This window comes from Salvia hispanica, chromosome 1 (genome assembly GCF_023119035.1).
Source record: "Salvia hispanica cultivar TCC Black 2014 chromosome 1, UniMelb_Shisp_WGS_1.0, whole genome shotgun sequence".
Taxonomy (NCBI): Eukaryota; Viridiplantae; Streptophyta; class Magnoliopsida; order Lamiales; family Lamiaceae; genus Salvia; species Salvia hispanica.
Window position 1 is genome coordinate 47,635,193 of NC_062965.1, and position 11,568 is coordinate 47,646,760.

The 11,568-nt window shown below is 37.3% G+C and overlaps 1 pseudogene; it reads left to right on the forward strand.

Moving 5' to 3' along the window:
- The first annotated feature begins 9,349 nt into the window (after positions 1 to 9,349).
- Positions 9,350 to 10,938, forward strand: LOC125199027 (annotated as a pseudogene).
- Positions 10,939 to 11,568: the final 630 nt, after the last annotated feature.

Sequence of the window (11,568 nt, forward strand, 5' to 3'; positions counted from 1 at the left end):
TAGCCGAAGCACTCGCTACCCTTTCTCTGCTGTACCCATCTCTCGCGTTGTCGTACGTCTTCTTCGCATTCAACAGCTTGCGTAGCACCTTTTTGGCTTCACTCACTCTCAACTGGGTGAAATCACCTCCAGACGATGAATTTGCCAGATCCTTGGTTTCTTTGTTCATCCCCTCATAGAAGGTGTGGTGCACCTCTATCTCCTTCATGCGATGGTTGGGGCATGACTCCAGAAGGCTCATGTACTTCTCCCAGTACTCGCTCAGGGTTTCATCATATTCTTGCCTTATGCACGATATTTTCCTCTTCAATGCACTTGTCTTCGAAGATGGGAAAAATTCGGCTAGGAATGCTGACTTGAAGTCGGCCCATGTATTGATGGAGTCGGCTGGCAGGCGCATGAACCAAGTGTTGGCCTCTCCTTTTAGGACAAAAGGCAGGGCCTTCAGTCTGTAATCGTCCTCGCTCGCTCCTGCTGGCCGCCTCTGTGCCTTACAGATTTTGCAGAACTCATTTAAGAATTCGTAGGGTCCTTCATAACTCTTCCCACAGTAAGTCGGTAGGATTGCAATCACGTGGGGTTTCACATCACAGGCGGTCTGGCCTGGGGTGACCACTATGGCTTGTGGGGGATCTCCGTCGGCATGTGCGGTAAGTGTCGCGAGCTCGGGATCGTCCTCACCATGGTCAGCCATCCTCACTAGTGTCCTTACTGGTTGGGGTGGAAGCTCCGGGAGCTGGTACTCTAGCTCCTCTTTTTCTTCGTCGCTACTCGTGCCTAGGTCGGACAGTGCTGTCGACAGGCCAGAACGAGTGGTAACGAGTATTGTTCCTCTGGGAAGTATCCTTGGTCTCCACTGGCCAGGAGCCGAGCCACTTCTCATAAACTGAAAATAAAAAGAAAAGAAAAATTATAAACAGTATGTACACCAAAAAGATCACACACAATAACAGGTATGAACGCCATCCATCCCCGGCAACGGCGCCATTTTGATGTGGTTCGGTCTGGGTCTTATGTCCTCGATGGTTTCGCATGTGGAATTGGAGTGTATCCAACTGATCAGGAAGAGATTCCCGACCCAGCTGAGTCGTTGATACGACGACCGAGACCGGACTTCAAACAAATTTCCTCAACCCACTTCTACTGATTAGTATAGCGGAGGTAAGGGTCGAATCCCACGAGGATGGACACGTTTAGATAACTGTGGTGACTTTCCTGGGTGTTTGGTTAGCTACCACGCTTGGGTTGAGATTTACCTAGACAGGAAATAAGGTAGTACTCTACTGACTAGTAGGCGGGAAAATAACAGACATGTGGGAGTGTTCGTGAAAGTAGGGGACAAGGTGTATCAGAGACATGTGGAAAGTAGACAGTTACTAAAAGAGGAAAGTTAGAGAACAAAGTGTATCTGATGGCTGGGGGCTTTCTGACAAGTCTGGATAGTACCTCTGAAAAGTAGGGAACAAAAGTAAAAAGTAACTTAAAAGCAAAAGTAGACCAAATAAAGTTGATTTTGACGTTTTCTTCCTCACCAAGTATTGACGAAAATCATATGAACACAGACACCATAACTAAACTTCAGATTCATGCATTCAAACTCAAGATCCATCGATTAAAATGCTTAAACTTAAATTAAACGGTAAACTGCAACTTTACTTCTACTGGCTGACATGCAAGGTGATAATCACGGCGCAGAAAAGAAACTCATGCACGAAAATTTGACTAACTTAGCTACAACTTCAAATCAACAACTCCCGAATAGAAAACACTTAGAAATTGAAAGCAATAACTAAATCTAACTTCCCTAGGCAGAATGAAGCAAACTCAAACCAAAGTGACATGCGAAATAGAAACTTCATAACGTAAATGTTGGAAAATAACAAAGTACTTCAAAAGAGCAACAACGATGAGTGTTTGCAGAATAACTAGTTGATGAAAACAAGTAAACTTTAACTAAGAAAGGGATTAAGATTGTTTGTGCCACTCCGGGCGATGATACTACTACACTGCTATGATAACTGGCTGGAACGACGGACTGATGACTTCTCCGGCAAACTCTGGACGTCAAGTGACCATGGCTGTGGCGAGGAACGAGAGGTAAGATAATGCTGAAGGATGGATCTTCTAGAGAGAATTCTACTAAGTGTGATTGTCAAACTCCGAACCGAACTCTTTCTCTCTCTCCAAAATGGCTTCTTTTATAGGGAGGCTTGCCCTTGCTTTTAGGGTAGACTTCTCCCGCATTTTGACCTTTTTGCCCTTGTAAAATAATCATCCCAGCTATCCCCCTTCTCCATCTCGAGTCTTTTCTCTGGCATGCATTCTGGTCAGTATCGCACCCTTCTAGTGCCCTTTTCACTTTCGTCACACGAATCGTCACCTACTGACTTGGATCCTTCAATCCTGCACACTTAAGCAACTGTTTTGCAGATAATACATGTATTTCACGACATACTGACCAGTAACCAAGGCTTAGAATACGACTTATCAGAATGACACCTCCCCTAGCACCCCCGTCTTGATCAACAACCCACAATCACGAAGAATCAAGTTCCCAGCAATCGCATCAAGATCACTCTGCATCCGAAGCTTCCCCTCGTATTTCTCCCTCACACACAAATTTTTCAATTGAATCACGTCTTTCACATGGACTGCAGTCTGCAGCTGCTCCTTGCACAAAGCTGCTCCTCGTATTTCTCCCTAAACTCTCCTTGCACAGGGCAATCCTCGAAAAGCAAAGATGGCTGGATAGATCAGAAAGTCGTGACCACACTTGCTCCAGTTTCGAAACGATCACCTTCAACCTCCCCCCCTTCACTTCCCTCTGTTCGGCAATGCCCTCGGGACGAGTTCTTGAGCGCACGGGGGCCATTCTTCAGTCGACAAAGAGTTCTCTTCACTACCATCAACCATGATTGCTAGTCAAGCTATCACCAAGCACTGAAACACAGTAAAGAGACAAGAAAACATAAATATCTGAAGAATCACAGATTTTTTTAGTGCAAATTGTTAACTAGATCTTTGTAGGTAGCTTCTCAAATGAGCAAAAAATGTTTAAAAAATGAGAGATGTGGAAAAGTTGCAATCATATAAAGTTATATTTTACATCAATCATTAATAAAGAACCTATCAATAAATTCATGGGAAGAAGTGAGTCTAAATTATGGGCTACAAGAATCTTGCATGATCACAAAATCCCCATTTTTACTGAAAGAGAGAGAGCTGAGTGAAAGCAATGCACAAAATTAAGCCAAGAATGAGCATTGATCTCATAGTTCATTCAGAATCATTAAAGAAAAACTATAAATTCCTTTTCTTGAAAAATTTCATTAGAAAATTCAATCGATAGCAGTCTCTTAATTCAGCTTGAATCAATAACGAAGAGATCCTCACAACTACCTGGAACCACAACATCAAAACACACAAGCATAAAAGAAAACAAGAATCTGAGAAAGTTTCTACCTTTGTTCTTTGCACAAAACATTAGTGTGTAATTTCAATCGACATCTAAATCGCGACGGGAAGTAGAAGATTAATTTTTCAACCAAAGTCGGACCTCAATTAACGATTGCATATATCAAATTGGAGTGCAGAGGGACGACTAATTGAAGCAAATTACAGTAATTACAAGAAAAACAAGTCACACGAAGACTAAATCAAGTAGAGATGAACAGAAGTACATGCGATTCCGATGAAGTAGAATATGAGGGAAACGAATCGATACATCAATTTCCATATAACTGCACGACGCCATCGGCGAGGGGCTAACAGAATTTCACCATACAAATTTCCCAAAATCGTTGATTAGCTACATCTAGTAAACCATGAATATGAGTAAAACAAGCTTACCTAAATCGACAACAATTGAATTGGGTAGGGCTGACAATTTTTGGCACGACACGATAACACGACACGAACCCGCATGAAATTAAGAGGGTTGTCTTTGGAGAATTAATAAGGTACTCCCTCCGTCCCAAGGAAGATGACCCATTTCTTGGGCGGCACGGGATTTTATGCAAATTTATTTTGTGTGTTGAGAGGAGAGAGTAAAGTAAGAGAGAGGGAATAAAGTAGAGATAAATGTGTTTCCATTTTAAGGAATGGGTCATCTTACTTGGGACAAACTAAAAAGGAAAGTGAGTCATCTTTAATGGGACGGAGGGGGTATTATTTCTGCTCTGTAGAAAAGCATGTTTTAGGTTTCAATATACTTAAAGCATGATTAATTCAAGTTATGAGCATGATTTACGCGAATAGATTTTGTCTAAATAATCTGCTAAATAGATTTAATTATTATGTGATTTATTTGTTCGATTAATTATTAAATTATGAAATTCTAAAACCCCGCACGCTTCCGCTGCCAGTTCCTTCAGCATGGACATGATAATTAATTAGGTTAAAACGAAAATCTATTTTAGAATAAATAATAGTACTAGCTAGTATCAATCATGTGTCGTTTATTTTGAATATGATTAATGGTGCAATCATTATTTTGAATGTATATATCTGTATAAAAATTTGTGGTCGTGGATATTTTCATATCATAAGCAGCAAAAACCAATTTATGAAGTCATACTTTTTCACAGTTACAACATACAATCCTACTCTAACGTGCAATATAGGGCGTACACATATATATAAGGACAAAGATACAGAACTTGTCGGGTGCAATACAACCCAAAATAAAGGGAAAATAATCGAAGAAGAATTACACAGAAATAATTGAAATAGAACATGCTCTAGCGAACTGGATATAGGCAAGAGCAGAACTTTGACAGAAGATTATGCAGAGAGGCAGAGAGCTTCCAAGTCCAAGGCACAAGGCATGCAGACGTGGCGTGTCGGGGCGGTGACGGCACATGTGGACTCTACCGCCCATCTTGGTTCACTTAATGATTATGTGTAATAATTTGTCTTATTAAATACTATTCTCATTAGTCTCTGAAAAGTATGAACATTTGGTTTAACACGTATTTTAATGTATAATTGGTAAAGTAATAAATAGATAAAAAGTAATTAATGTGAGTAGTGTTAGTGGAGAGTGGACTCCACATCAATAATAGTGTAGTATAATGATATAAGTTGAAAATAAAATGATGCATAAGGGTAATGTGTTGTTTAATTATTCCAAAATTAAAAAGTTCATACTTTTTAGTGGTGAAGGGAGTATATGTTTAATAAGGTTCTCTCAACCAATAGTTAATAGTATAATCCCTAAGTTTTTATCATAGCTTGCAATTGTGACCAACTTTAACCCACATTATTCACTCATCGTGATTAATCCGTTTAGAAAAAATGAATATACCACGACCATCTACTATGAACGTCGATCGACGCTATATCATTTAATTTCACAAAAATTAAATGTTTCTCGACACATTCAAACTTGGTTAAATGATTCCAGCTAAACTTCAAGAAACGTCACATTCCTAGAGATTATCACCTTGTGATCTCCAGGGTAGTAGAATTCATATCCTCTAGTTTGTTTAGGATATCCCACAAAGTAACACTTCTCACTTTTAGATTCCAACTTATCAGTCATTTGTTTCTTAACAAAAGCTGGACAACCCCAGGTCCGCATATAGTTAAGACAAGGCTTTTTGCCATACCATAACTCATATGGTGTTTTCTCAACTGATTTAGATGGAACTCTATTCAGAATGTAAATAGCAGTCAATAAAGCATGACCCCAGAGAAATAAAGGGAGACTAGCTAAACTCATCATGGATCGAACCATATCTAATAATGTTCGATTTCTCCTTTCAGATACTCCATTCATTTGTGGTGTACCAGGAGGTGTCCAGTCTGACTGAATTCCATGTGATTTCAAGTAATCAAGAAATTCTCGGCTCAAGTATTCCCCTCCTCGATCTGATCGAAGAATTTTGATACTTTTCCCAAGTTGTTTCTCAACTTCACACTTAAACTCTTTAAATTTCTCAAAGGCCTCAGATTTGTGTTTCATAAGATACACATATCCATACCTTGTCAAATCATCAGTGAAAGTAATGAAGTACGAATAACCACCTTTTGCTTGAGTTGGAAACGGTCCGCACACATCTGTGTGGATCAACTCTAGCACATCATTAGCATGCACCCCTTTCCCAGAAAGTGGTTTATTAGTCATCTTTCCTTTGAGACAGAATTCACAAGCACCATATGATTCAAAATCAAATGAATGTAGATAGTCTAACTTTCTCAATCTCGCTATCCTTTTCTCATTGATATGACCAAGTCTACAATGCCAAAGATAAGTAGCATTATCCGTATTACATAGCTTAAGTCTTTTATTTTGCACATTGAGAATATTCCGTTTGCATTCAAGCATATATAATCCATTCTCTAAAGAGGTATTTCCATAAAACAATCTATTATTAGAAAACGAGCATCTGCTATTTGCAAAATGGAAGGAAAAACCTTCGATGTCCAACATCGGAATGGAAATAATATTCTTTGAAATAACTGGAACAAAATAACAATTATGTAAATCTAGTCTATGTCCTAAGGGAAGATCTAATATATAAGTTCCCACGCGTTCGGCAGCAACTCTTGCTCCATTTCCAACACGGTCTACTTCCCCAGGCCTCACTTTCCTGTTGTCTATTAGACCTTCCACATTATTACAAATATGTGAACCACAAGCGGTATCCAATACCCAGGATTGTGAGTTATTCATAGACATATTTATCTCAATGACAAACATAGCTGAGCTCCCACTCATTGCACCTTGTGCCTTGAGTTTTGGGCAGTCTCTCTGCCACTCCGTGAAATTTGACCTAGTCAATTTGTTTGTTTCCATCATACACTCATAAGATAAGTTTGACATTATCTGAACAGAAAATAAAATGAAAAGCAAATTAGAAAAGCATACAAAGATCACATTCGCATCACTAATCAAACAAGAGTTTATTGTATTGATTAGCTCCCACTAATTTTAACATATATTATGCCCCCAAACATAAAATACGAATTTATATCAAATATAAATTTTAGTGGTCCAAGATCCAAGTCAATATAGTTGTAGCCTCTGCGAGGGCTGATGACTACAATAATATCACTAGGTAGGCCTCCAAGCCAATTGTAACAACAATTTTACAATTCTTGGTATATTAATCTAATTAATATACGTCCATAAATTATTTTGGTTGCGAGGGCTACACAAAATAATTTAAGCAAGTCAACCCCATCACACGATGCCAACCATGCATCTATGAATGAGCCTAAACCTTGTGGACTTAGAGTAAACGCGAGGGCATAAAACTCGTGGTCGAAAAGGCTAGGAACATCAGACAATTATGATGGACGATGCGTTTGTTTCAAAACAAGACTTATATTTTATGGGGAAAAAGTGTGATACTAGTTATGTAAATATAATATCCAATATTAAATATCAAACAATTACTGGGCGCCGCCTACCCAGACATAGTATAACACGGACTACAAATATTGGGCGCCGCCTACCCAGACATAGTATAACACGGACTGCACATACTAGGCACCGCCTACCCAGACAATAAAACGGTCTCTAACTACTATAGTTCAATAAATAAGCATAAAAAATCAAATAGCATGCTTATCACATAGGATATCAAATAATGCTCAACAAATAAAATCAAATTTTATTTTCTAATTAAATGTGGACTTAACAATTATATCAATTCCGAATCAATATAATTGTAAATTTAATATTAATTCCAAATTTATATTTTATGGAGTATATATTATCATTTCCAAAATGATAACGATATCGCACTTTGTTAATCCAATTAACGAAATTAATCCAACCTATATTAATTCTAAATTAATAAATTTGTAAATCGAGTAATAACTCCAAATTATCATCAAGCACATATATTATTTATTATTCCAAAAAATAATAATATTAACAAATTCTAGCTCACTAATCCAATTAATAAATTTATCATCCAGTCTGCATCAATTCCAAATTAATATTAACAGATATTTAATATTAATTCTAAAATAATATTAAAAACACATTTACTACTATTATTCAAAATAATGATAGTAAATAATTTATTTGCTTGATTAATATTATTAATTCTAAATTAATAATGTACTTTACAGTGACCAAAACCACCTCAATTTTTAGACAACGGTAGCCTAGCTACTTTGGCCCATTGTGGTTACATTTTTACTTGAATTGAAGCCTAAAACGTGGCACCCCATTCAAATTGCAGCCCAACTGCCGTAACCCAAAACCACGATCGGATCCGACCCGGATCTTCAAGGCCCGCTAGGGTTCCGGGAAAAGAACAGTCGCCCCTTCCATGGTGCTGCCTTGCTGCCTTCACGCCGCCGCCACAGCTTTTACCCCACCATACCGACCTGCCGCCGGTCGACAACTTCCAGCAGATACACGCGGCGGATAGCATGAGAGGGAGAAGGCCGCCGTGAGCGTCGCTCTTCTTCCGTTTTTCTTTGCTTTCGTTGAATGTCTGTTCATTAATTTGTCCATGTTCGCCTCGATGTTGTATATACAATTGAAATCAAATTTCAATTGATTGAATTTCAAATCCAAGTTTTGTTGTGTCGTGGCTATGGTCAGTTTTGGTTTCCAAAACCACTCTAAAATGACTGAATTGAAATTCAATTTCAATTTCCCGTCGTTTCGTTAATTTTGGGTTCCAAAACCATTTTTACTCTCAACTTTAATTTCAAAAATTGAACAATTTTTCAATTCTCAAAGTTTGCTTGGAATCCAATTCCAGTTTCAAAGATACGAAACATGTCGAAAGAAGTTTGAAAACTTTGTTTCTAATAAAATAGTTTTCAATGAAAAATAAAACTCAGTTCTCCTTTAACATAAAATTGTGGAAATGTTTTCAAACAATTTTCAAAAAGTTGAAGCTTGAAATCTAATTTCTTATTTTGAAATCCAATTTCAGTTTTGTCGAAAAATTATTAAACCAAGTTAAAGAGTTTGATTTCTGAAATCGTCCACATATAATCAAATCACAAAACAATTATGAATCAAGCCCCGGGCTCTGATATCACTGTAAGGAATTCTTGTATTCAGCTAATGAGCGCAGCGGAAATTGCATACAAGAATACAGATCTAGATTCATAATCATATTGCAAGTTGAGCATGTAAAATACAACGAAACTAAATCTTACTTGTTGTGTTGTTTTCTTCTGCGATTGAATCCTGCAAGTTGAATCCACTACTATCGAGGTCCACGTGCAATCCAATCCGATGCAGGAACTATCCCGGTACAATTGCTCCGTAGAAGAATGCTAGGAATTCTCTCTACAAAGCTTTACGTATTTTCTCTCTAATGTTACACTATTTCTCATGTCCCACAATGGAGAATAAATAACCATTATATAGATGAAGAGTCACTAGGGTTTCATGATTGTTGGGCTTATGGACTATTATAATTATAGCCCAACTATAATTACTTTATCCATATTAATCTAATTCTAGCCCATTTCCTTTCAGATGCTGCTGCTCGTAAATCGGAATTCAGGGAGCATGTTAATGCCATCACGAGGTACATAGGCGTTCCGAATGTCGCCGATTTCTTCCCCATCTTTGCTCCTTTGGATCCGCAACGATTGAGGCGAAAGCTCACTTATCACCTCGGGAGTCTGCTCGAGTTGGTGCAGGGCCTCATCGATGAGCGGTTGCAAGCAAGAACGACGTCGTCTTACCAGAAGAAGACCGATTTCCTCGAAACCCTACTTGATATCTCTCAAGGAAATGAATATGATTTAAGTGTTCGAGAGATTAAGCATTTGTTGGTGGTAAGTAACTTACTATACTTTTAAATTTGTTTTATTATCGGGAAATTGTTCAGAAATTCTGGTATGTCCTGCAAATTTGAAAATCGGCAAGAAAAACCGAAAAGTTTGAATTAGTTCGCAGTTAATAAGAAAAATTTTGTTATTATATCTGCCAAAAAATGGATGTCACCACGGGTGAATTAAATAAAATGTAAAGAAAAGAGTTTCGTTTAGTTTGAAAAAATCAACAATAAGTTACAAGTAAGCGATCAAATTTTTTCGCGTGATGATAATTGCGAATAAGATTGATTTTTCCAACTTATTTTCAAATGTGTGGGACTAGCTAGGATTTGACAAAACTTCAAGATTCGCCCTTCAGTTTGACCTTTGATTTTTTAATGTTTACTAATGAATTAGTTCTAACCAATATTATATACACATCAGGATCTAATTATTGCTGGGTCAGACACAAGTACAGCCACATCGGAATGGGCAATGGTGGAATTACTACTCCACCAAGACAAAATGACAAAGCTGAAAGCAGAACTCAAGAGTGTTCTTGGAGGGAAGAAAATAGTGGAAGAAACCGACATCTCAGGACTTCCATACTTGCAAGCCACCATCAAAGAATTGCTCCGATATCATCCTGTTGCGCCACTATTATCTCCACATGTCGCGGAACGGGAAACGGAAGTGAGTGGATATACAATCCCTAAAGACACTAAGGTATTTGTCAACTTTTGGGCGATTTCTAGAGATCCAAACATATGGAAGAATCCAGATAGTTTTGAGCCTGAGCGGTTTTTGGATAGTGAAATAGATTTTCGAGGGCAACATTATGAGTTGATCCCCTTCAGTTCGGGGCGGAGAAATTGCCCTGACATGCCGCTAGCTAGCCGCATGCTGCCATGCATGATCGCAACAATGTGTCATAACTTCAACTGAAAACTTGAAAAAGGGGCCGAATCGAAACAACTCCAAATAGAAGATATGTTTGGGCTAGCTCTACAAAAGAAAATCCCTCTAAGAGCTATTCCCATCAAGGTTTAATGCCAATTAATATCTGTGTAATTAATGTGAAATAAATTGGCTTAATACGTTATTCTTGCTTTAGAAATAATACTAAGAAAGAGATATCTCCCTTTCGGTGGTGTCTATACTTTCAATTGTTTTTAATTAATGCTTTTATTTTTCTTGAACGAATTTTTTTTATGTTTTAAAATTGAAGAATACTAGTACTTTCTTAGCTACGCAGTATATCAAATTAACCTTTTAAATCGATTTTCAGTTATAAAATATTAGTTACAATTCATGACGGTGAAATCGAGTTGAACTTCAGAAATTTTGTGCCCATGTGGATAAGATTTACTTTAGTAATTAGTTTATATTTTATTTATTTATTTTTATTTGAAATTAATACTGTACTATTTATTATCAAAAGTTTATTGAATAATATTATTGAGTGAAAGAAGACTCTTTTCTATCTTATTCTTCTTTTTATTTTACTATTTTTGGCTTTAACTATTTATTATTATTTTTATAAAAAAATTGCAGAAAAGTAAAATGAAACTATTATATAAAAAAATTGTTAAAAAGTAAAATGAGACTATTAATGTGAGACGGAGGTAATAGTATTAAATGTGAAAGAAAAATTGGAACTGCTGGATGTAAAATAATGCACAGTCCTTTCCAAAATGAGCAGTTTTGGATCACCTGCACTTCTTACTCATTTTTACAATGTGTTGACATTGTATCGAGGGGTTTGAAGTTTGTATAACATATAGAATTTGTATTTTATCACTGCCGGAGAATGTATTATATATA